The 24,522-nt window shown below is 46.7% G+C and overlaps 1 protein-coding gene across 1 annotated transcript in view; it reads right to left on the bottom strand.

Annotated features, from left to right (window-relative positions):
• The window catches only part of LOC128666004 (embryonic protein UVS.2), a 164,275-nt gene that overhangs the window by 128,876 nt on the left and 10,877 nt on the right, over positions 1-24,522 (bottom strand). The window contains exons 2-3 of the mRNA XM_053720346.1: positions 11,851-11,878; positions 11,717-11,770 (exon numbers count right to left, since the gene is read on the bottom strand). The gene's annotated coding sequence lies outside the window, so the exon portion shown is untranslated. The remainder of the gene's footprint in view (positions 1-11,716; positions 11,771-11,850; positions 11,879-24,522) is intronic.

Here is a 24,522-nt window from a genome sequence, read left to right as displayed (position 1 = left end):
GAGAGAGCCCCTCTCCTGTGTGTATGTGACACTGATAGACTGAGAGAGCTCCTCTCCTGTGTATGTGACACTGACAGACTAAGGGAGCCCATCTCCTGTGTGTGTGACACTGACAGACTGAGAGAGCCCCTCTCCTGTGTGTGTGATGCTGACAGACTGAGAGAGCCCCTCTCCTGTGTGTGTGTGACACTAATAAACTGAGAGAGCCCCTCTCCTGTGTGTGTGTGACACTAATAAACTGAGAGAGCCACACTCCTGTGTGTGTATGACACTGACAGACTGAGGGAGCCCCTCTTGTGTGTGTGTGACACTGACAGACTGAGAGAGCTCCTCTCCTGTGTGTGACACTGACAGGCTGAGGAAGCCCCCCTCCTGTGTGTGTGACACTGACAGACTGAGGTAGCCCCTCTCCTATGTGTATGTGTGTGTGTGTGACACTGACAAACTGAGGGAGCCTCTCTTGTGTGTATGTGACACTGACAGACTGAGAGAGCTTCTCTCCTGTGTATGTGACACTGACAGACTGAGAGAGCCCCTCTCCTGTGTGAGTGTGTGTGTGTGTGTGACACTAACAAACTGAGGGAGCCCCTCTCCTGTGTGTGTTATACTGACAGACTGAGAGAGCCCCTCTCCTGTGTGTGTGACACTGACAGACGGAGAGAGCCTCTCTCCTGTGTGTGTGTGACACTGACAGACTGAGGGAGCCCCTCTCCTGTATGTGTGTGTGTGACACTGACAGACTGAGGGAGCCCCTCTCTTTTGTGTATGTGACACTGACAAACTGAGAGAGCCCCTCTCCTGTGTGTGTGACGCTGACAGACTGAGAGAGCCCCTCTCCTGTGTGTGTGTGACACTAATAAACTGAGAGAGCCCCTCTCCTGTGTCTGCATGACACTGACAGACTGAGGGAGCCCCTCTTGTGTGTGTGTGTATGACACTGACAGACTGAGGGAGCCCCTCTCCTGTGTGTGTGTGTGTGTGTGACACTGACAGACTGAGAGAGCCCCTCTCCTGTGTGTGTGTGTATGACACTGACAGACTGAGGGAGCCCCTCTCCTGTGTGTGTGTGTGTGACACTGACAGACTGAGAGAGCCCCTCTCCTGTGTGTGTGTGTGTATGACACTGACAGACTGAGGGAGCCCCTCTCCTGTGTGTGTGTGTATGACACTGACAGAGAGCCCCTCTCCAGTGTGTGTGTGTGACACTGACAGACTGAGAGAGCCCCTCTCCTGTGTGTGTGTGTGACACTGATAAACTGAGAGAGCCCCTCTCCTGTGTCTGTATGACACTGACAGACTGAGGGAGCCCCTCTTGTGTGTGTGTGACACTGACAGACTGAGAGAGCTCCTCTCCTGTGTATGTGACACTGACAGACTAAGGAAGCCCATCTCCTGTGTGTGTGTGACACTGATAAACTGAGAGAGCCCCTCTCCTGTGTGTGTATGACACTGACAGACTGAGAGAGTCCCTCTCCTGTGTGTGTGTGACACTGACAGACTGAGGGAGCTCCTCTCCTGTGTGTGTGACACTGACAGGCTGAGGGAGCCCCTCTCCTGTGTGTATGTGACACTGACAGACTGAGAGAGCTCCTCTCCTGTGTATGTGACACTGACAGACTAAGGGAGCCCATCTCCTGTGTGTGTGACACTGACAGACTGAGAGAGCCCCTCTCCTGTGTGTGTGTGACACTGACAGACTGAGAGAGCCCCTCTCCTGTGTGTGTGTGACACTGACAGACTGAGAGAGCTCCTCTCCTGTGTATGTGACACTGACAGACTAAGGGAGCCCATCTCCTGTGTGTGTGACACTGACAGACTGAGAGAGCCCCTCTCCTGTGTGTGTGTGACACTGACAGACTGAGAGAGCCCCTCTCCTGTGTGTGTGTGACACTGACAGACTGAGAGAGCCCCTCTCCTGTGTGTGTGTGACACTAATAAACTGAGAGAGCCCCTCTCCTGTGTGTGTGATACTGACAGACTGTGGGAGACCATCTCCTGTGTGTGTGACACTGACAGACTGAGGGAGCCCCTCTCTTGTGTGTGTGTGTGTGTGTGTGACACTGACAGACTGAGGGAGCCCCTCTCTTGTGTGTGTGTGTGTGTGTGTGTGTGTGTGACACTGACAGACTGAGGGAGCCCCTCTCTTGTGTGTGTGACGCTGACAGACTGAGAGAGCCCCTCTCCTGTGTGTGTGTGTGACACTGATAAACTGAGAGAGCCCCTCTCCTGTGTGTGTGTGATACTGACAGACTGAGAGAGCCCCTCTCCTGTGTGTGTGTGTATGACACTGACAGACTGAGGGAGCCCCTCTCCTGTGTCTGTATGACACTGACAGACTGAGGGAGCCCCTCTTGTGTGTGTGTGACACTGACAGACTGAGAGAGCTCCTCTCCTGTGTATGTGACACTGACAGACTAAGGAAGCCCATCTCCTGTGTGTGTGTGTGACACTGATAAACTGAGAGAGCCCCTCTCCTGTGTGTGTGTGATACTGACAGACTGAGAGAGCCCCTCTCCTGTGTGTGTGTGACACTGACAGACTGAGAGAGCCCCTCTCCTGTGTATGTGACACTGACAGACTGAGAGAGCCCCTCTCCTGTGTGTGTGTGTATGACACTGAGACTGAGGGAGCCCCTCTCCTGTGTGTGTGTGACACTGACAGAATGAGAGAGCCCCTCTCCTGTGTGTGTGTGTGTTATACTGACAGACTGAGGGAGCCCCTCTCCTGTGTGTGTGTGTGTGACACTGACAGATTGAGAGAGCCCCTCTCCTGTGTGTGTGTGTATGACACTGACAGACTGAGGGAGCCCCTCTCCTGTGTGTGTGTGACACTGACAGAATGAGAGAGCCCCTCTCCTGTGTGTGTGTGTGTTATACTGACAGACTGAGGGAGCCCCTCTCCTGTGTGTGTGTGTGTGACACTGACAGACTGAGAGAGCCCCTCTCCTGTGTGTGTGTGTATGACACTGACAGACTGAGGGAGCCCCTCTCCTGTGTGTGTGTGTATGACACTGACAGACAGAGAGCCCCTCTCCAGTGTGTGTGTGTGACACTGACAGACTGAGAGAGCCCCTCTCCTGTGTGTGTGTGTGACACTGATAAACTGAGAGAGCCCCTCTCCTGTGTGTGGGTGTGACACTGACAGACTGAGGGAGCTCCTCTCCTGTGTGTGTGTGTGACACTGACAGACTGAGAGAGCCCCTCTCCTGTGTGTGTATGACACTGACAGACTGAGAGAGAGCCCCTCTCCTGTGTGTGTGACACTGACAGACTGAGAGAGCCCCTCTCCTGTGTGTGTGTGTATGACACTGACAGACTGAGGGAGCCCCTCTCCTGTGTGTGTGTGACACTGACAGACTGAGAGAGCCCCTCTCCTGTGTGTGTGTGTATGACACTGACAGACTGAGGGAGCCCCTCTCCTGTGTGTGTGTGACACTGACAGACTGAGAGAGCCCCTCTCCTGTGTGTGTGTATGACACTGACAGACTGAGGGAGCCCCTCTCCTGTGTGTGTGTGTGTGTGTGACACTGACAGACTGAGAGAGCCCCTCTCCTGTGTGTGTGTGTGTGTGTGTGTTATACTGACAGACTGAGGGAGCCCCTCTCCTGTGTGTGTGTGTGACACTGACAGACTGAGAGAGCCCCTCTCCTGTGTGTGTGTGTGTTATACTGACAGACTGAGGGAGCCCCTCTCCTGTGTGTGTATGACACTGACAGACTGAGAGAGACCCTCTCCTGTGTGTGTGTGTGTGACACTGACAGACTGAGAGAGCCTCTCTCCTGTGTGTGTGTGTGTGTGTGTGTGTGACACTGACAGACTGAGAGAGCCTCTCTCCTGTGTGTGTGTGTGACACTGACAAACTGAGAGAGCCCCTCTCCTGTGTGTGTGTGTGTGACACTGACAGACAGAGAGCCTCTCTCCTGTGTGTGTGTGTGTGTGTGTGTGTGACACTGACAGACTGAGGGAGCCCCTCTTGTGTGTGTGTGACACTGACAGACTGAGGGAGCCCCTCTCTTGTGTGTGTGTGTGTGTGAGACACTGACAAACTGTACCAATCCTTGTCTCTACACTGACAGACTGAGAGAGCCCCTCTCCTGTGTGTGTGACACTGACAGACTGAGAGAGCCTCTCTCCTGTGTGTGTGTGTGTGTATGTGTGTGACACTGACAGACTGAGGGAGCCCCTCTCCTGTGTGTGTGACACTGACAGACTGAGAGAGCCTCTCTCCTGTGTGTGTGTGTGACACTGACAGACTGAGGGAGCCTCTCTCCTGTGTGTGTGTGTGACAATGACAGACTGAGGGAGCCCCTCTCCTGTGTTTGTGTGTGTGTGTGTGTGTGTGTGTGTGTGAGACACTGACAGACTGAGGGAGCCTCTCTCTTGTGTGTATGTGACACTGACAAACTGAGAGAGCCCCTCTCCTGTGTGTGTGTGTGTGTGTGTGACACTGACAGACTGAGAGAGCCCCTCTCCTGTGTGTGACACTGACAGGCTGAGGGAGCCACTCTTGTGTGTGTGTGTGTGTGTGTGTGTGAGAGAGACACTGGCAGACTGAGGGAGCCCTTGTGTATGTGTATGTATATGACACTGACAGACTGAGGGAGTCCCTCTTGTGTGTGTGTGTGTGTGTGTGTGTGTCTGTGTGACACTGAGCGACTGAGGGAGCCCCTCTCCTGTGTGTGTGTGTGTGTGTGTGTGTGTGTGTGTGTAAGACAATGACAGACTGAGGGAGCCCCTCTCCTGTGTGTGTGGCACCGACAGACTTAGGGAGCCCCTCTCATATGTGTGTGTGTGACGCTGACAGACTTATAGAACCCCCCTCCTGTGTGTGTGTGACACTGATAAACTGAGAGAGCCCCTCTCCTGTGTGTGTATGACACTGACAGACTGAGGGAGCCCCTCTCCTGTGTGTGTGACACTGACAGACTGAGAGAGCTCCTCTCCTGTGTATGTGACACTGACAGACTAAGGGAGCCCATGTGTGTGACACTGACAGACTGAGAGAGCTCCCCTCCTGTGTGTAACACTGACAGGCTGAGGAAGCCCCCCCTCCTGTGTGTGTGACACTGACAGACTGAGGGAGCCCCTCTCCTATGTGTATGTGTGTGTGTGTATGTGTGTGACACTGACAAACTGAGGGAGCCTCTCTTGTGTGTATGTGACACTGACAGACAGAGAGCTTCTCTCCTGTGCATGTGACACTGACAGACTGAGAGAGCCCCTCTCCTGTGTGAGTGTGTGTGTGTGTGTGACACTGACAGACTAAGGGAGCCCCTCTCTTGTGTGTGTGTGTGTGTGTGTGTGAGAGAGAGAGAGACGCTGACAAACTGAGGGAGCCCCTCTCCTGTGTGTGTTATACTGACAGACTGAGAGAGCCCCTCTCCTGTGTGTGTGACACTGACAGACGGAGAGAGCCTCTCTCCTGTGTGTGTGTGACACTGACAGACTGAGGGAGCCCATCTCTTTTGTGTATGTGACACTGACAAACTGAGAGAGCCCCTCTCCTGTGTGTGTGTGACACTGACAGACTGAGAGAGCCCCTTTCCTGTGTGTGTGACGCTGACAGACTGAGAGAGCCCCTCTCCTGTGTGTGTGACACTAATAAACTGAGAGAGCCCCTCTTGTGTGTGTGTGACACTGACAGACTGAGAGAGCTCCTCTCCTGTGTGTGACACTGACAGGCTGAGGAAGCCCCCCCTCCTGTGTGTGTGTGTGTATGTGACACTGACAGACTGAGAGAGCCCCTCTCCTGTGTGAGTGTGTGAGACACTGACAAACTGAGGGAGCCCCTCTCCTGTGTGAGTGTGTGTGACACTGACAGACTGAGAGAGCCCCTCTCCTGTGTGAGTGTGTGTGACACTGACAGACTGAGAGAGCCCCTCTCCTGTGTGAGTGTGTGAGACACTGACAAACTGAGGGAGCCCCTCTCCTGTGTGTGTTATACTGACAGGCTGAGGGAGCCACTCTTGTGTGTGTGTGTGAGAGAGAGACACTGACAGACTGAGGGAGTCTCTCTTGTGTGTGTGTGTGTGTGTGTTTGTGTGACACTGAGCGACTGAGGGAGCCCCTCTCCTGTGTGTGTGTGTGTGTGTGTGACAATGACAGACTGAGGGAGCCCCTCTCCTGTGTGTGACACCGACAGACTTAGGGAGCCCCTCTCATATGTGTGTGTGTGACACTGACAGACTTAGAGAACCTCCCTCCTGTGTGTGTGTGTGACACTGATAAACTGAGAGAGCCCCTCTCCTGTGTGTGTATGACACTGACAGACTGAGAGAGACCCTCTCCTGTGTGTGTGACACTGACAGACTGAGAGAGACCCTCTCCTGTGTGTGTATGACACTGACAGACTGAGAGAGACCCTCTCCTGTGTGTGTGACACTGACAGACTGAGGGAGCCCCTCTCCTGTGTGTGTGTGACACTGACAGACTGAGGGAGCCCCTCTCCTGTGTGTATGTGACACTGACAGACAGAGAGACCCTCTCCTGTGTGTGTGTGTGACACTGACAGACAGAGAGACCCTCTCCTGTGTGTGTGTGTATGACACTGACAGACTGAGGGAGCCCCTCTCCTGTGTGTGTGTGTGTGTGACACTGACAGACTGAGAGAGACCCTCTCCTGTGTGTGTGTGTATGACACTGACAGACTGAGGGAGCCCCTCTCCTGTGTGTATGTGACACTGACAGACTGAGAGAGCCCCTCTCCTGTGTGTGTGTGTATGACACTGACAGACTGAGAGAGCCCCTCTCCTGTGTATGTGACACTGACAGACTGAGAGAGCCCCTCTCCTGTGTATGTGACACTGACAGACAGAGAGCTCCTCTCCTGTGTATGTGACACTGACAGACTAAGGTAGCCCCCCTCCTGTGTGTGTGTGACACTGACAGACTGAGGGAGCCCCTCTCCTATGTGTATGTGTGTGTGTGACACTGACAAACTGAGGGAGCCTCTCTTGTGTGTATGTTTCACTGACAGACTGAGAGAGCCCCTCTCCTGTGTGAGTGTGTGTGAGAGACACTGACAAACTGAGGGAGCCCCTCTCCTGTGTGTGTTATACTGACAGACTGAGAGAGCCCCTCTCCTGTGTGTGTGACACTGACAGACTGAGAGAGCCTCTCTCCTGTGTGTGTGTGTGGCACTGACAGACTGAGGGAGCCCCTCTCTTTTGTGTGTGTGACACTAATAAACTGAGAGAGCCCCTCTCCTGTGTGTGTATGACACTGACAGACTGAGGGAGCCCCTCTTGTGTGTGTGTGACACTGACAGACTGAGAGAGCCCCTCTCCTGTGTGTGTGTGTGTGTGTGTGATACTGACTGACTGAGGGAGCCACTCTTGTGTGCGTGTGTGTGTTTGAGAGACACTGACAGACTGAGGGAGTCCCTTTTGTGTGTGTGTGTATGTGTGTATGTGTGACACTGACAGACTGAGGGAGCCCCTCTACTGTGTGTGTGACATCGACAGACTTACGGAGCCCCTCTCATATGTGTGTATGACACTGACAGACTGAGTGAACCCCTCTCCTGTGTGTGTGACGCTGACAGACTGAGAGAGCCTCTCTCCTGTGTGTGTGTGTGTGTGACACTGACAGACTGAGGGAGCCCCTCTCCTGTGTGTATGTGACACTGACAGACTGAGAGAGCTCCTCTCCTGTGTATGTGACACTGACAGACTAAGGGAGCCTATCTCCTGTGTGTGTGACACTGACAGACTGAGAGAGCCCCTCTCCTGTGTGTGTGTGACACTGACAGACTGAGAGAGCCTCTCTCCTGTGTGTGTGATGCTGACAGACAGAGAGCCCCTCTCCTGTGTGTGTGTGTGACACTAATAAACTGAGAGAGCCCCTCTCCTGTGTGTGTGTGACACTGACAGACTGAGGTAGCCCCTCTCCTATGTGTATGTGTGTGTGTGACACTGACAAACTGAGGTAGCCCCTCTCCTATGTGTATGTGTGTGTGTGACACTGACAAACTGAGGGAGCCTCTCTTGTGTGTATGTGACACTGACAGACAGAGAGAGCTTCTCTCCTGTGTATGTGACACTGACAGACTGAGAGAGCCCCTCTCCTGTGTGAGTGTGTGTGTGTGTGACACTAACAAACTGAGGGAGCCCCTCTCCTGTGTGTGTTATACTGACAGACTGAGAGAGCCCCTCTCCTGTGTGTGTGTGTGACACTGACAGACGGAGAGAGCCCCTCTCTTTTGTGTGTGTGACACTGACAGACGGAGAGAGCCCCTCTCTTTTGTGTGTGTGACACTGACAGACTGAGGGAGCCCCTCTCCTGTGTGTGTGTGACACTGACAGACTGAGAGAGCCCCTCTCCTGTGTGTGTGTGACACTGACAGACTGAGAGAGCCCCTCTCCTGTTTGTGTGTGACACTAATAAACTGAGAGAGCCCCTCTCCTGTGTGTGTATGACACTGACAGTCTGAGGGAGCCCCTCTCTTGTTTGTGTGTGTGTGACACTGACAGACTGAGGGAGCCCCTCTCTTGTGTGTGTGACGCTGACAGACTGAGAGAGCCCCTCTCCTGTGTATGTGTGACACTGACAGACTGAGGGAGCCCCTCTCTTGTGTGTGTGACACTGACAGACTGAGAGAGCCCCTCTCCTGTGTGTGTGTGACGCTGACAGACTGAGAGAGCCCCTCTCCTGTGTGTGTGTGACACTGATAAACTGAGAGAGCCCCTCTCCTGTGTCTGTATGACACTGACAGACTGAGGGAGCCCCTCTTGTGTGTGTGTGACACTGACAGACTAAGGAAGCCCATCTCCTGTGTGTGTGTGACACTGATAAGCTGAGAGAGCCCCTCTCCTGTGTGTGTATGACACCGACAGACTGAGAGAGCCCCTCTCCTGTGTGTGTGTGACACTGACAGACTAAGGGAGCCCATCTCCTGTGTGTGTGTGACACTGACAGACTGAGGGAGCCCCTCTCCTGTGTGTGTGTGACACTGACAGACTGAGAGAGCCCCTCTCCTGTGTGTGTGTGTGTATGACACTGACAGACTGAGAGAGCCCCTCTCCTCTGTGTGTGGGTGACACTGACAGACTGAGGGAGCCCCTCTCCTGTGTGTGTGTGTGACACTGACAGACTGAGAGAGCCCCTCTCCTGTGTCTGTATGACACTGACAGACTGAGAGAGCTCCTCTCCTGTGTGTGTGTGTATGACACTGACAGACTGAGGGAGCCCCTCTCCTGTGTGTGTGTGACACTGACAGACTAAGGAAGCCCATCTCCTGTGTGTGTGTGACACTGATAAACTGAGAGAGCCCCTCTCCTGTGTGTGTATGACACTGACAGACTGAGAGAGCCCCTCTCCTGTGTGTGTGTGTATGACACTGACAGACTGAGGGAGCCCCTCTCCTGTGTGTGTGTGACACTGACAGACTGAGGGAGCCCCTCTCCTGTGTGTGTGTGTGACACTGACAGACTGAGAGAGCCCCTCTCCTGTGTGTGTGTGTGTGACACTGACAGACTTAGGGAACCCCTCTCCCGTGTGTGAGACACTGACAAACTGAGGGAGCCCCTCTCCTGTGTGTGACACTGACAGACTGAGGGAGCCCCTCTCCTGTGTATGTGTGACACTGACAGACTGAGGGAGCCCCTCTCCTGTGTATGTGTGTGTGACACTGACAGACTGAGGGAGCCCCTCTCCTGTGTGTGCGTATGTGACACTGACAGACTGAGAGAGCCCCTCTCCTGTGTGTGTGTGTGTGTGTGACACTGACAGACTTAGGGAACCCCTCTCCCGTGTGTGAGACACTGACAAACTGAGGGAGCCCCTCTCCTGTGTGTGTGTGAGACTGACAGACTGAGAGAGCCCCTCTCCTGTGTGTGTGTGACACTGACAGACTGAGGGAGCCCCTCTCCTGTGTGTGTGTGACACTGACAGACTGAGGGAGCCCCTCTCCTGTGTGTGTGTGACACTGACAGACTGAGGGAGCCCCTCTCCTGTGTGTGTGTGTGACACTGACAGACTGAGGGAGCCCCTCTCCTGTGTGTGTGTGTGTAACACTGACAGACTAAGGGAGCCCATCTCCTGTGTGTGTGTGTGACACTGACAGACTGAGGGAGCCCCTCTCCTGTGTGTGTGTGTGACACTGACAGACTGAGGGAGCCCCTCTCCTGTGTGTGTGTGTGACACTGACAGACTGAGAGAGCCCCTCTCCTGTGTGTGTGTGTGTGACACTGACAGACTGAGGGAGCCCCTCTCCTGTGTGTGTGTGTGACACTGACAGACTGAGGGAGCCCATCTCCTGTGTGTGTGTGACACTGACAGACTGAGGGAGCCCCTCTCCTGTGTGTGTGTGTGTGACACTGACAGACTGAGGGAGCCCCTCTCCTGTGTGTGTGTGTGACACTGACAAACTGAGGGAGCCCCTCTCCTGTGTGTGTGTGTGTGACACTGACAGACTGAGGGAGCCCCTCTCCTGTGTGTGTGTGTGAGACTGACAAACTGAGAGAGCCCCTCTCCTGTGTGTGTGTGTGTGTAACACTGACAGACTAAGGGAGCCCATCTCCTGTGTGTGTGTGTGTAACACTGACAGACTAAGGGAGCCCATCTCCTGTGTGTGTGTGTGTGAGACTGACAAACTGAGGGAGCCCCTCTCCTGTGTGTGTGTGTGTAACACTGACAGACTAAGGGAGCCCATCTCCTGTGTGTGTGTGACACTGACAGACTAAGGGAGCCCATCTCCTGTGTGTGTGTGTGTAACACTGACAGACTAAGGGAGCCCATCTCCTGTGTGTGTGTGTGTAACACTGACAGACTAAGGGAGCCCATCTCCTGTGTGTGTGTGTGTGACACTGACAGACTAAGTGAGCCAATCTCCTGTGTGTGTGTGTGTAACACTGACAGACTAAGGGAGCCCATCTCCTGTGTGTGTGTGTGTAACACTGACAGACTAAGGGAGCCCATCTCCTGTGTGTGTGTGTGTAACACTGACAGACTAAGGGAGCCCATCTCCTGTGTGTGTGTGACACTGACAGACTAAGGGAGCCCATCTCCTGTGTGTGTGTGACACTGACAGACTAAGGGAGCCCCTCTCCTGTGTGTGTGTGACACTGACAGACTAAGGGAGCCCCTCTCCTGTGTGTGTGTGACACTGACAGACTAAGGGAGCCCATCTCCTGTGTGTGTGTGTGACACTGACAGACTTAGGGAACCCCTCTCCTGTGTGTGTGTGAGACTGACAGACTGAGAGAGCAACTCTACTGTGTGTGACACTGACAGACTGAGGGAGCCCCTCTCTTGTGTATGTGTGACACTGACAGACTGAGGGAGCCCCTCTCCTGTGTATGTGACACTGACTGAGCGAGTCCTCTGAGTTATGTTTGTGACACTGAGGAAGCCCATCTCCTGTGTGTGTGACATTGACAGACTTGAACTAGCCCTCTGATCTGTGGGTGACACTGAGGGAGACCATCTTCTGTGTGTGTGTGTTTATGTGTGTGACACTGGCAGACTGAGAGAGCCCCTCTCGTGTGTGTGTTTATGTGTGTGACACTGACAGACTGAGGGAGCCCTCTGATTTATGAGTGTGGCACTGAGGAAGCCCATCTCCTGTGTGTGTGACACTGACAGACTGAGCAAGCCCTCTGATCTGTGTGTGACACTGAGCGAGCCCATTTCCTATGTGTGTTACTGGCAGACTGAGGGAACCACTTTCCTATCCAAGTAGACTCAGAGACCCTATCTTGTTCAGATCTTAAAAATACCTTGGTTTGTAGTCAGGATGCCACTGAACACATCAGCACTGCGATTTCTGTGATCTGTTACAAGAAAAATATGAAAGTTTACACTAAGTTTTTCAGGAAAACCAGTTTCTCATATAGGAGAAAGCATCACTCACCAAATCCCTGACCATTTTCCTGGGAAATCTGAAATACAAAACATGTTTAATTTGCTTTTGCTCTTAGCTTGGAGTAACATCATTCCACGATGAACAAATGACATTACACAGGTTTTCCTAATTGAACCAGCACCTTTTCTTCATGTTTATTGCAAGAAGGTCCTTACCTGATGTGAATTCCCAGCACGCATCTTTATTAGAATGATGAGTAAAAGTAGAAATAACAGATCCATTGTGCAGTGTCAAAGACCACAGAGTGGCCTGCACCTGTCTGTATATAGCAAGGGGGGGTTGGAATGGGATGGAAACACCTCCTGGCAGGCAGCTACTGAGCCAAAATATGCAAAAGACTGGAGATAATATTTTGGGGAATGCTTAGATGCATTGAACAACATGATATTTACATATTAGTGCTATAATAGCCTTGAATTGTGAAGAACAGAGAAATCTTGCCAGTAACATAGGTTCCCTATTGCATATGATATGTTATATACCAACACCTGTACAACTGAATATGATGAGGCATAGCTAGAAGGGTTTCAGGTTACATGTTAGTGAAAAAAATGACAAGGAGGGAATGCCCCGTTTTTTTAGACTTTATTCACGAATCGCTCACCTGTACGAAGGTATGGAAACCCAGTTGGTGACATTAGAGGACTTTTGCTGAGAACATCTGATATAAAGTTTGTCACAGGGAAAGCGCAAGTTAAAGGGTATAACCATGAAAATGTGTCAAAGAGCTTTGAGCCAGATATTGGGCCTTAGTGAAATATCATATGAAAGATATGCCCCAGTGAAATGTGTCAGGTAGAGTGTTTTAAACCCAAGTATGCCCCAATTAAGCATAGTAAGTTGTGTATGTGATTAAGTTAAATGCATAAATGTGGTAACATGTATATATATTCCCTCATCATGGGCCCGATCCGATATACGGCGCAGGTTTCAGCACAAGCGTGGAAACCTGCGCCGCCCGTAGTTTCAGCTCACACATCGAGCTATCACATATACGGCGCCGGCAGTTGCTAAAGTGCCGTAAGTCTGACAAACTAGCGATGTCCAGAAATCTGTGTAAGTACAAATTTCTGGAGTCGCCAGTGACTTACGGCACTTTAGAAACTGCCGCTGCATAAAAAAACGGACTAAACTACTAAATCTCCCATTACTGTCTAACACGCCTCCCAAACATAGCCCGACACGTATACCCCTCTATCCGCAACCCCCCCTCTCACTCCTAACAATAAATATATTAACCCCTAAACCGCCACTCCCGGACCCCGCCGCCAGCTACATTAACTATATTTCCCCCTAATATGATCCCCCTACACCGCCGCCACCTATTTTATCTATATTAACCCCTAATGTGAGCCCCCTACCCCGCCGCCACCTACATTATATGTACTACCCCCTAATCTGACCCTTACAGTGGAGAAAGAAGCATGGAGACGCAGCCAGCAGACAGCACCAGCAAACCAGAAGTGACAGTGTCCCGACACTAAAAGCTACCAGGTAGCGGTCGGCAAATTCAAAGTAGTTCCCCAAAATAGTGCCCGGAGAGCCATAGCCTGTGCGGTGGATCAGACCGCTGTGTGATGCAGGAACAACAGAAACGGACGGCAGGCACTAATCCCAAGACTCCGGATAAAAAAATCTAAATTTATTGAACAAGATTAAAAGGTGTGCAGACATGGCAGGTAAAACACATGCTATGCAATCTGATGCGTTTTGCGCCCCCTACAGGCGCTTACTCATAGATTAGGGTCTCTGTAGATACCCAGACTATTTATGTGGTGCGAGCCACAGGGTTAACTGTTTAACTTCCGCACCACATTAGAATAGGGGATTAGAATAGCCAATAGAATTACAGTAGCTCTTATTCTATTGGCTATTCAAATCAGCCAATAGAATTAAAGTAGCTCTCATCTGATTGGCTGATTTGAATTTGAAGGCTCAAATCAGCCAATAGGAATTCAAGGGACACCATATTTAATCGCATACCTTGAATTCCTATTCAGTGTACGGCGGCGATCATATGAAGAGGATCCTCCACGCTCCATGGCTCCGGTCTTCAGTTCCAGCGTCGCCGGTCTTCAGTTCTAGAGAGGATGGTCTTCAGCTCTGCGGTCATCGGTCTTCAACTCCTCCGCTCCGCGCCGGCTGTTTCCTGGAAGAAGAAGAGGTCACCGCCTGGAAGAAGACTTCTCCGCCTGGAACAGGACCTTCTCCGCCGGTCTTCAGGACAGGTAAAGACCACTTGGGGGTTAGACTTAGGTTTTTTTAAGGGGGGATAGGGTGGGTTTTAGAGTAGGGGTGTTCTTTTTTTCCACAGGTAAAAGAGCTGATTACTTTGGGGCAATGCCCCACAAAAGGCCCTTTTAAGGGCTGGTAATAGATCTGATTACTTTTTGTAATTTAGTTTAGGGTAGGGACATTTTTTTATTTTGGGGGGCTTTGTTATTTTATTAGGGGGCTTAGATTAGGTGTAATTAGCTTAAAATTCTTGTAATCTTTTTTTATTTTTTGTAATTTAGTGTTTTTTTTGTAATTTAGTTTAGTGTATTTAATTATATTTTAGTTTAGATAATTGTAGTTTATTTAATTAATTTATTGATAGTGTAGGTGTATTTGTAACTTAGGTTAGGATTTATTTTACAGGTAAATTGGTAATTATTTTAACTAGGTAGCTATTAAATAGTTATTAACTATTTAATAGCTATTGTACCTAGTTAAAATAAATACCAAGTTACCTGTAAAATAAATATAAACCCTAAAATAGCTACAATGTAATTATTAATTATATTGTAGCTATCTTAGGGTTTATTTTATAGGTACCGTATTTTTCGCTCCATAAGACGCACTTTTTCCCCCCTCAAAAGTAAGGGAAAATGTCTGTGCGTCTTATGGAGCGAATGCAGGCCCTGTGCTTGACCTAGGGCGGCAAATTTTGGGGGGCGGCACTTTTTGGAGGCAGTTATAGCAGTGCATCCAGCAGTGGATGCCGCTCGCGCTTAGAGCAGATGGAAAAAACTGTCCACGGTGCACTAATGCATGAGGCTATGGAAGAAGTACATCAGAGTGCTTGAGTCGGCAGCATATGGAGTGAGACAGTGAGTGAGTAGTTTATTGAACAGACGCACACACTCTATTTGGGAACTTTATTGCTGGCATTAGCTTTTATTTTCATACCGCCATACTGCCCAGCAAACTATTGGCTCCATTTATAATTCTGCATGCTGGTAACTGTAGATGCTTGCTATGCAGAAGCTACCGGTATATATTTTCAATATATAGACGCTTGGCCAGGGGTTTAATTGTATGCACAGTAGCGCCTCTCTCTCTCCTGCTTGTGTGTCCGCTTCAATTTATGTTTATGGGTTATTATGGCTATGCAAAATCATCACGAGAAATAGAGCCGGTGTCAGATCAGTCTTATCTGACACCGGCTCTATTTCTCGTGATGATTTTGCATAGCCATAATAACCCATAAACATAAATTGAAGCGGACACACAAGCAGGAGAGAGAGAGGCGCTACTGTGCATACAATTAAACCCCTGGCCAAGCGTCTATATATTGAAAATATATACCGGTAGCTTCTGCATAGCAAGCATCTACAGTTACCAGCATGCAGAATTATAAATGGAGCCAAAATCAGTGACGAGTCGTCACCTGCACCAACGGAATTTCGAAAGCATTTTACTCTGGACGGAAACAACGCAAAAAGGAGTGTGAGGATTAACAAACTAAAAAGGCAGCCCAATTTCATTTGTAGAAGGTACTCCATTGTAATGTAACACTGATACAGCCAGGAAGAAACTACTATTGCATGCAGTCTTGAATTACTTTAGCACTCACTGAGTATCCGGTATGACAGAACTCAGTAATGAGCTGGGTAATAGTAGTAAAAACCGACTACATGCTGCAGCATAAACACCACACTACCCTAGATTTGGCTGGCTCAACATCCGTGTACTCAAATTGTAACGTAAGCCGCAGATTAATGGATGCAGTCAGAAGGCTCCCGGTCCCGCCTCCAGCAAGAAGTGAGAAACTACGGTATATAAAGTTAAAATGAAGCGTTTATTCAAGTACAGACTGTACTTGAATAAACGCTTCATTTTTAACTTTATATCACCAGTGACCAGGCGCAGGGTGAGGGTCCCATCTTGCTGGCTGCAGTCCTTCCCCTCAGCATTCTCTGCTTACTGGCATGGTAGTGTGACAATGTGCCTACTATCGGCACAGTGCGAGAAAAAGAGCCGGTCAGTGTATGTACTGTAACTACCGGTAACTACTCTCTCTGTAATCTGTAAGCCGCAGCAGTGCACCACCATAAGAAAAAAATGAGTGGCTCCCGGTCCCGCCTCCAGCAAAGGGAAGAAACTACCGGTATATAAAGTTAAAAGGAAGCGTTTATTCAAGTACAGACTGTACTTGAATAAACGCTTCTTTTTAACTTTATATAGTTTGATGATTCTTCTTCCCTTTGCTGGAGGCGGGACCGGGAGCCACTCATTCTTTTCTTATGGTGGTGCACTGCTGCAGCTTACAGTTTGATTACAGACAGAGAGTACACTGATCTGAGACTGGCTCTTTTTCTCGTGCTGTGCCAATAGGCACAGTGTCACACTACCAGTCCAGTAAGCAGACAATGCTGAGGGGAAGCAGGACTGCAGCAAGATGGGACCCTTACTCTTTCTCTTTATTAGTAATTAAAAATAGGCTGTGTCCCTGCACTGGTTATTGTATTTATCTCTCCTTCCCTGGCTCCTTCCTCTCCCTCCTTCCTTCCTCTCCCTTCCTCCTTCCTCCCTCCTCTCCCTCCTTCCTCTCCCTCCCTCCTTCCTCTCCCTCCCTCCTTCCTCTCCCTCCCTCCTTCCTCTCCCTCCTTTCCTCTCCCTCCCTCCTTCCTCTCTCCTCCCTCCTCTCTCTCTCCCTCCCTCCTCTCTCCCTCCCTCCTCTCTCCCTCCCTCCTCTCTCCCTCCTCCCTCTCTCCCTCCCTCCTCTCTCCCTCCCTCCTCTCTCCCTCCCTCCTCTCTCCCTCCCTCCTCTCTCCCTCCCTCCTCTCTCCCTCCTTCCTCTCTCCCTCCTTCCTCTCTCCCTCCCCTCTTCCTCCTTCCTCTCCCTCCTTCCCTCCTCTCTCCTCTCTCTCCCTCCTCTCTCTCCCTCTCCTCTCTCTCCCTCCTCTCTCTCCCTCCCCTCTCCTCTCTCTCCCTCTCTCCTCTCCTCTCACTCCTCCCCTCTTCTCCCTCCTTCCCTTCCTTCTCTTTCTCCCTTCCTTATCTCCATCCCTTATCTCCCTCCCTTATCTCCCTCCCTTCCTTTTTTCCCTTTACATTTACTTTGTTTATGAATAAAATAAAAACAATAATAAATTTACACCTTGACCCAAAAAAATATTAATGTGAAAAAAGGCCTAAAAACATGGGGGGGGGGGGCAGCAGAATCTTAAATGCCTAGGGCAGCACAAAACCTAAATATGCCCCTTGTTAGGGTTAAGGGTTAGGGTTGAGGGGTTAGGGTTAGCCCCCTCCCCTTGCCACATCAGGCATCAGGAAATAGAAATTATATTATATATATTTTTTTTCTTGTTTTCCTCTTCTAAAAAATAGGTGCGTCTTATGGTCAGGTGCGTCTTATGGAGCGAAAAATACGGTAAGTATTTAGTTTTAAATAGGAATATTTTAGTTAATAATATTAATATTATTTAGATTTATTGCAATAATAATTAAGTTAGGGGTGTTAGGGTTAGATAGGGTTAATATATATAATATAATAACTATATTAACTATATTAACCCTAATATAATTAGGGTTAATATAGTTAATATAGGTTGCGGCGGTGTAGGGGGGTCAGATTAGGGGTTAATATATTTAATATAGGTGACGGCGGTGTAGGGGGATTAGATTAGGCGTTAATATATTTAATATAGGTGGTGGCGGTGTAGGGGGGTCAGATTACAGGTAAAAGAGCTGATTACTTTGGGGCAATGCCCCGCAAAAGGCCCTTTTAAGGGCTGGTAATAGAGCTGATTACTTTGGGGCAATGCAGTGTAGGGACACTTTAGTATTTTAGGGGATAATACATTTATTATAGGTGGCGGCGGTGTAGGGGGATTAGATTAGGGGTTAATAATTTTAACAGAGGTGGCGGCGGTGTAAAGGGCTCACATTAGGGGGTTAGATATATAATATAGTTGGCGGCGGGGTAGGGGGATCACATTAGGGGGTTAGACATTTAATGTAGGTGGCGGCGGGGTCCGGGAGCGACGGTTTAGGGGTTAAGCACTTTATTAGGGATTGCGGCGGGGGATTGTGGTTGACAGGTAGATAGACATTGCGCATGCGTTAGGTGTTAGGTTTTATTTTGCAGGTAGTTTAGGGAGTTACGGGGCTCCAATACTCAGCGTAAGGCTTACTACGCCTGCATTTTGTGGCGAGGTGAAAATGGAGTAAGATTTCTCCATTTTCGCTGTATATTGGATACCAAACTGCGCGGGTTTGGTATACCTGTCTATGGGCCAAAAAACAACGGCCGAAGGCAGAAATATACAAGCGTAACTTCTAGGTTACGCCGTATATAGGATACCAAACCTGCGCAAAATTTGGCGTCGCCGGCTTTTGCGGGCGACGCTGCATATCGGATCGGGCCCCATATGTTCTGTTTCTAATGTGACATAATATTAAAAAACTATGGCCACTATTTAAGAAAGTCTGGCGGACCTGATCCGACAGTGCAGATCAGGTCCGCCAGACCTTGCTGAATACGGCGAGCAATACACTCGCCGTATTCAGCATTGCACCAGCAGCTCACAAGAGCTGCTGGTGTAACGCCGCCCCCTGCAGACTCGCGGCCAATGGGCCGCCAGCAGGGGGGTGTCAATCAACCCGATCGTACTCGATCGGGTTGATTTCCGGCGATGTCTGTCCGCCTGCTCAGAGCAGGCGGACAGGTTATGGAGCAGCAGTCTTTGTGACCGCTGCTTCATAAATGCTGTTTCTGGCGAGCCTGCAGGCTCGCCAGAAACACGGGGCTTCAAGCTACATTCGGAGCTTGATAGATAGGGTGTAAAAGTGACAAGAGGCTGGAATAAAGGAGACCCATGGGAGGATTTGGATGTGTTTTGTAGGAGGGGTCATTCTAGTAGCGATGGAGTCACATGTTGTTGTGGGTGGAGTCATTCTAGTGGAGATGGAGTCACATGTTGTGGGTGGAGTCATTCTAGTGGAGGTGGAGTCACATGTGTTTTGTGGGTGGAGTCATTCTAGTGGAGGTGGAGTCACATGTGTTTTGTGGGTAGGATGAGTGTGCCATTGGCGGAGCTGGACAGTCTGGGACATGGCTAGGCGAGAAGGGACTGCAACAGGGAGACTCAGACAATGGGGGTGCAGTATTAGAGAGTGGGGTGCTTTATTAGCTCTGCTGTTATTGCCTCTATTGTTCTGACCCTATTTGTAAAAAAAACAAAGTACAGAAGCAGGGGAAAAGCCTGGTGGGATACAAATGAAAGTGAAATAATAAAACACTCACACTGTGTAAAAAATACTAGTCATGAAATGTAAACATTATTACACTTGGGGCTCCAGTTCAACACAACAAGCTGCTGAATCTAGGATTTTTCTGCGGCATGTGCATGTTTCTAGATCCAGTAAATTATAGATTTACTTTTTTTTGCTGAATCCATAAACCTACATTTTTATGTTTTCATCCAATACAATGTATTGATCCAGTGATATTGAATACATAAATTTGTACCGTATAAATTAGTGAAACATACCACTCTCATAAATAATTACTCCTTTTTGAGAAACTGGACTAAAATCAACGACTTTGGGGAGGGAGACGAGATAAAATGTATGGTTTAGGTCTCCCTCTGTTAAAGGGACAGTTGAGTCAGAATTAAACTTTCATGATTCAGATAGGGCATGCAATTTTTAAACAACTTGACATTTTACTTTTATCATCAAATTTGCTTTGTTCTCTTGGTATTCTTTGTTGAAAGCTAAACCTAGGTAGGCTCATATGCTAATTTCTAAGACCTTGAAGGCTACCTCTTATCTCAGTGCATTTTGATAGTTTTTCACAGCTAGACAGCATGTGTGACATAAATAACATTGTGCTCACGCCCTTGAACTTACTTATGAGAGGGCACTGATTGGCTAAAATGCAAGTCTGTCAAAAGAACTAAAATATGGGTGCAGTCTGCTGAGGCATAGATACAAGGTAATCACAAAGGTAACAAGTATATAAATATAACCGTAGGGAATTCACTTATTACAAAAATTAAAGCAGTCCATTGACTATTATTTTGTTCCTTTTCAACTAATGCAAATTAACAGAGATACAAGCATTAAAAAACAAAAAGCTTACAAACAGTATTGTGTTTACTTTGCCCATCTACATAAAAGGAAAAATTACATAAAACCCATTTTTAAAGGATATTTAAAGGAACATTATAATCAAAAAATGAAAAATGATGTTATCTATTTATTAAATATATTGAAAAATATTAATAAAAATTGTAAATAATTACTATATATGTACTAAAATAGTCTAAATAATCCACATAATACATATATATTTATTTTACAGTATCTATAATTTTAATATTTTTGAATATTTTATGTTTAGTATTTTACATAAAGCGCCTTAAAGGGACATAATACTAATATGCTAAATCACTTGAAACTGATGCAGTATAACTGTAAAAAGCTGACAGGAAAATATCACCTGAGCATCTCTATGTGTCAGGGTTTTTTCCCTGTTGTGTTTGCCATGTGCTGGTGGCAGCCATTTTACTCACCTCTCTTCCTGACTTGGTGCATTGTGGGGGATGCTGCTCATTTCCTGCACTTCCTTTTATGGCCAGACTGGTGTGCATCATCCATGTGAGACAGGATGCAGTCTCAGAATTGTGATGTCATCACTTATTATTTAAAGGGCCTCTGTTCAGTATGCTTTGCCTTTGCATTGTCTCAGACCTGTTTGTGAGAGTTCCTGTGTATTGCCTGACGTCCTTCCTGGTTCAGGATCCCTGGCTTGTTCCTGACTCTGCTGTTTTCCTTGTTCATGATTCCGGCTCGTCTGACTACCAGCTCTGGTTTTGATTCCTGGCTTGTTATTTGACTTGTGGACTTTTTATTATTTTTTGCTATTAATAAAGGTGTGATTATTTTTGCACTTCTCGTCTCAGTCTGATTCCTGGCACCCTGACACTATGTAGAAAAGGGAAGATATTTTACCTCACAATTTCTTCAGCTCAGCAGAGTAAGTTCTGTGTAAAAAGTTATAATTCAGCTGCAGGTAAAAAAAAATGAAGAAATGAACAGCGGCCAATCAGCATCAACAGTGCTGAGGTCATGAACTCTTTTACTGTGATCTCATGAGATTTCACAGTAAACTTCCTTAAACTGAATAGGGAAATTAGATGAGTGTGCATGAAAGCTCACTCCCTTAGCTGTCCCGGGACAGACATACTGATTTGCTGCTTAGAAGTCCTTTACAATGGGATGTGGCTACTGATAATTTTTTTAGGTAAAATAGCTTTCTTTTTTACATAGAGATGTTCAGGTGATATTTTCTAGTCAGCTTTTTACAGCTATGCTGCATCACTTCCAAGTGTTTCAACATTTGGGTATCATGGCCCTTTAAGATAACTAATTCTTCATGTGCTCAGTCTAACCCATTACGGCATTAGACCTAAAGCATGAAAAACGAAGCATGTTACGCATATTTTACATTCCAATGTCCTTCACATAGAAAAAAAATGTATTTTGTATTATATATATATATATATATATATATATATATATATAATAATGTTAATGTAAAATATATATCTATTCCTATATATCTATAGAAATAAATATAGGTATATATATATATATATATATATATATTTAAAATAAAAATTACATTTTCCTTTATGTGAAGAACATTGGAATGTTAAATATTTACAGTAAAACATTTAAATTAAATTTTATTATATCATTATTTAGATACTATATATATATATATATATATATATATATATATATATATATATATATAAATTATAGCCCTTTGCAATCAAACACATGGTCATATACCTTTCAAGCCTAATAAAAAGGTAGATTACGAGTTATGTGCGCTATAGGGTTTTTAACGAACGCAACAATAGTTGCGTTACTTCACCCTCCATGGCGCAGCCATTGCAAGTTTTGAAACAGCCACCTTGTGCATGCAATATGGTTGTGTTGAGCTCCATACCGCACAAAATACAAGCGCTGTTTTGAAGTGCTCATGCGCGTTTTCCCAATGGGGAGAGTGGGTTAGAAAAAAAATAACACTTGTGATCGCTGAATGAAAAGCTCCGTAACACAGCCCCATTGATGTCTAGGGGGAAAAAAAAGTTAAAGAACACTGAACCCACATTTTTCTTTTGTGATTCAGATAGAGCATGAAATTTTAAGCAACTTTCTAATTTACTCCTATTATCAAATTTTCCTCATTCTCTTGGTATCTTTATTTGAAATGCAAGAATGTAAGTTTAGATGCCGGCCCATTTTTGGTGAACAACTTGGGTTGTCCTTGCGGATTGGTGGATAAATTAATCCACCAATATAAAAAGTGCTGTCCAGAGTACTAAACCAAACAAAAAGCTTAGATGCTTTCTTTTTCAAATAAAGAGAGCAAGAGAACGAAGAAAATTTTATAATAGGAGTAAATCAGAAAGTTGCTTAAAATTGTATGCCCTATCTGAATCACAAAAGAAAAAAATTGAGTTCAGTGTCCCTTTAAGTTTAAACCTAACACCTTAACATAAACCCTAAGTCTAAACACCCCTAATACGCTGCCCCTGACACCTACATAATGTTATTAACCCCTAATCTGCCACTCCCGATATCGCCGCTACCTAAATAAATCTAATAACCCTTAAACCTCTGGCCTCCCACATCACTAAATAAACCTATTAGCCCCTAAACCGCCAGCCCCCCCACATTGCAACAACCTAAATTAAACTATTAACCCCTAAACCTAACACCCACTAACTTTAACATAATTAAAATAGAGCTAAATTAAAGTTACAATTAACTAAATAATACCTATTTAAAACTAAATACATACTTACCTGTAAAAAAAAACCTAAGCTAGCTACAATATAACTAATAGTTATATTGTAGCTAGCTTAGGTTTTATTTTTATTTCACAGGTAAGTTTGTATTTATTTTAGACTAGACTAGTTACTAACTACCTAGTTAAAATAAATACAAACTTACCTGTGAAATAAAACATAAGCTGCCTTAGACTAAAGTCTAACATTGCAAAATAAAAAACCTACCATTACAAAAAAATAAAAAACACCAAAATTACAAAAAATAAAAAAAACTACCATTACAAAAAATAACAAACGAAATTATCCAAAATAATAAAAATGATTCCTATTCTAATAACCTTTTAAAAAAATAAAAAACCCACCCCAAAATAAAAAACCCTATTCTAAAATAAACTACCAAGGGCCCTTTAAAGGGCCTTTTGTAGGGCAATGCCCTAAAGATCACAGCTCTTTTCCTACAAAAGAAAAACAAACACCCCCTAACAGTATACAAACCCCCACCCCCAAACACACAAAATAAAAATAAAGTAAAACCTAATCTACCCATTGCCCTGAAAATGGCATTTGTATGGGCATTGCCCTTAAAAGGGACATAACTAAGAACCAATTTCTGGTTTGAAACGTTGTTGTATTATGGACCCTGTGTGAATAAAGGTTTTTTAAATTTTACTATTTGGAGGCTGGAAATCTTTTGATAAAGTGATATTGGGGTCTAGCTAACCCTATTCCCGTGCCTCAAAAAACTCTGAGTGAGGTGCTGTCTTCCTCTGTGAATCATTGCCCTTAAAAGGGCATTCAGCTCTTTTTCCTGCCCTTAAAAGGGCATTCAGCTCTTTTATAAAATGCCCAACCCCTAATTTAAAAATAAAAACCCACCCCAAAATGGAAAAAAAAAAAACATTACACAAAATAACAAACTAATTATCCAAAATAATAATCATTATTCCTATTCTAATACCCATTTCTTTTACAAAGATATGACGAGTCCACGGATTTCATCCTTACTTGTGGGATATTAACCTCCTGCTAACAGGAAGTGGCAAAGAGCACCACAGCAGAGCTGTATATATAGCCCCTCCTCTTCCCCTCCACCCCCAGTCATTCTCTTTGCCTGTGTTATATTAGGAAGACATGGTAAAGTGAGGTGTTAGTTTTAGTTTCTTCAATCAAGAAGTTTTTTTTATTTTAAATGGTACCGGTGCGTACTATTTTCCTCAGGGGGATATGGAAGAATATTTCTGCCCTGAGGTTTGATGATCTTAGCATTTGTAACTAAGATCCACGCTGGTTCCCACAAGACTTCTGAAGGTAACCATGAGACATCTTCAGTGTGGAGACCGGTTTCATGCTACAAGCAGCATTAAGGTATGTGCAGCCATTTTTTCTGAGGAGACTTGGTGTATCAGAACTGGCTGGCATTATTTCCCTGTATGGGAATGGGGTAAGCAGTAAAACCTATTTTAATAAGAGGGGTGTTACTGGAGTCCCTATTTTATCATTAGTTGATATTTGGGCATTATGTGACATGGGAGACAATATAAAAAACAATGTTTTATGTTTTTTATTTTTGGCACTTAAAACT

The sequence above is a fragment of the Bombina bombina genome, chromosome 7, assembly GCF_027579735.1.
Source record: "Bombina bombina isolate aBomBom1 chromosome 7, aBomBom1.pri, whole genome shotgun sequence".
NCBI classification, from domain to species: domain Eukaryota; kingdom Metazoa; phylum Chordata; class Amphibia; order Anura; family Bombinatoridae; genus Bombina; species Bombina bombina.
Note: the sequence above shows the minus strand (reverse complement) of the source record. Positions and strands in the feature narration are given on the sequence as shown.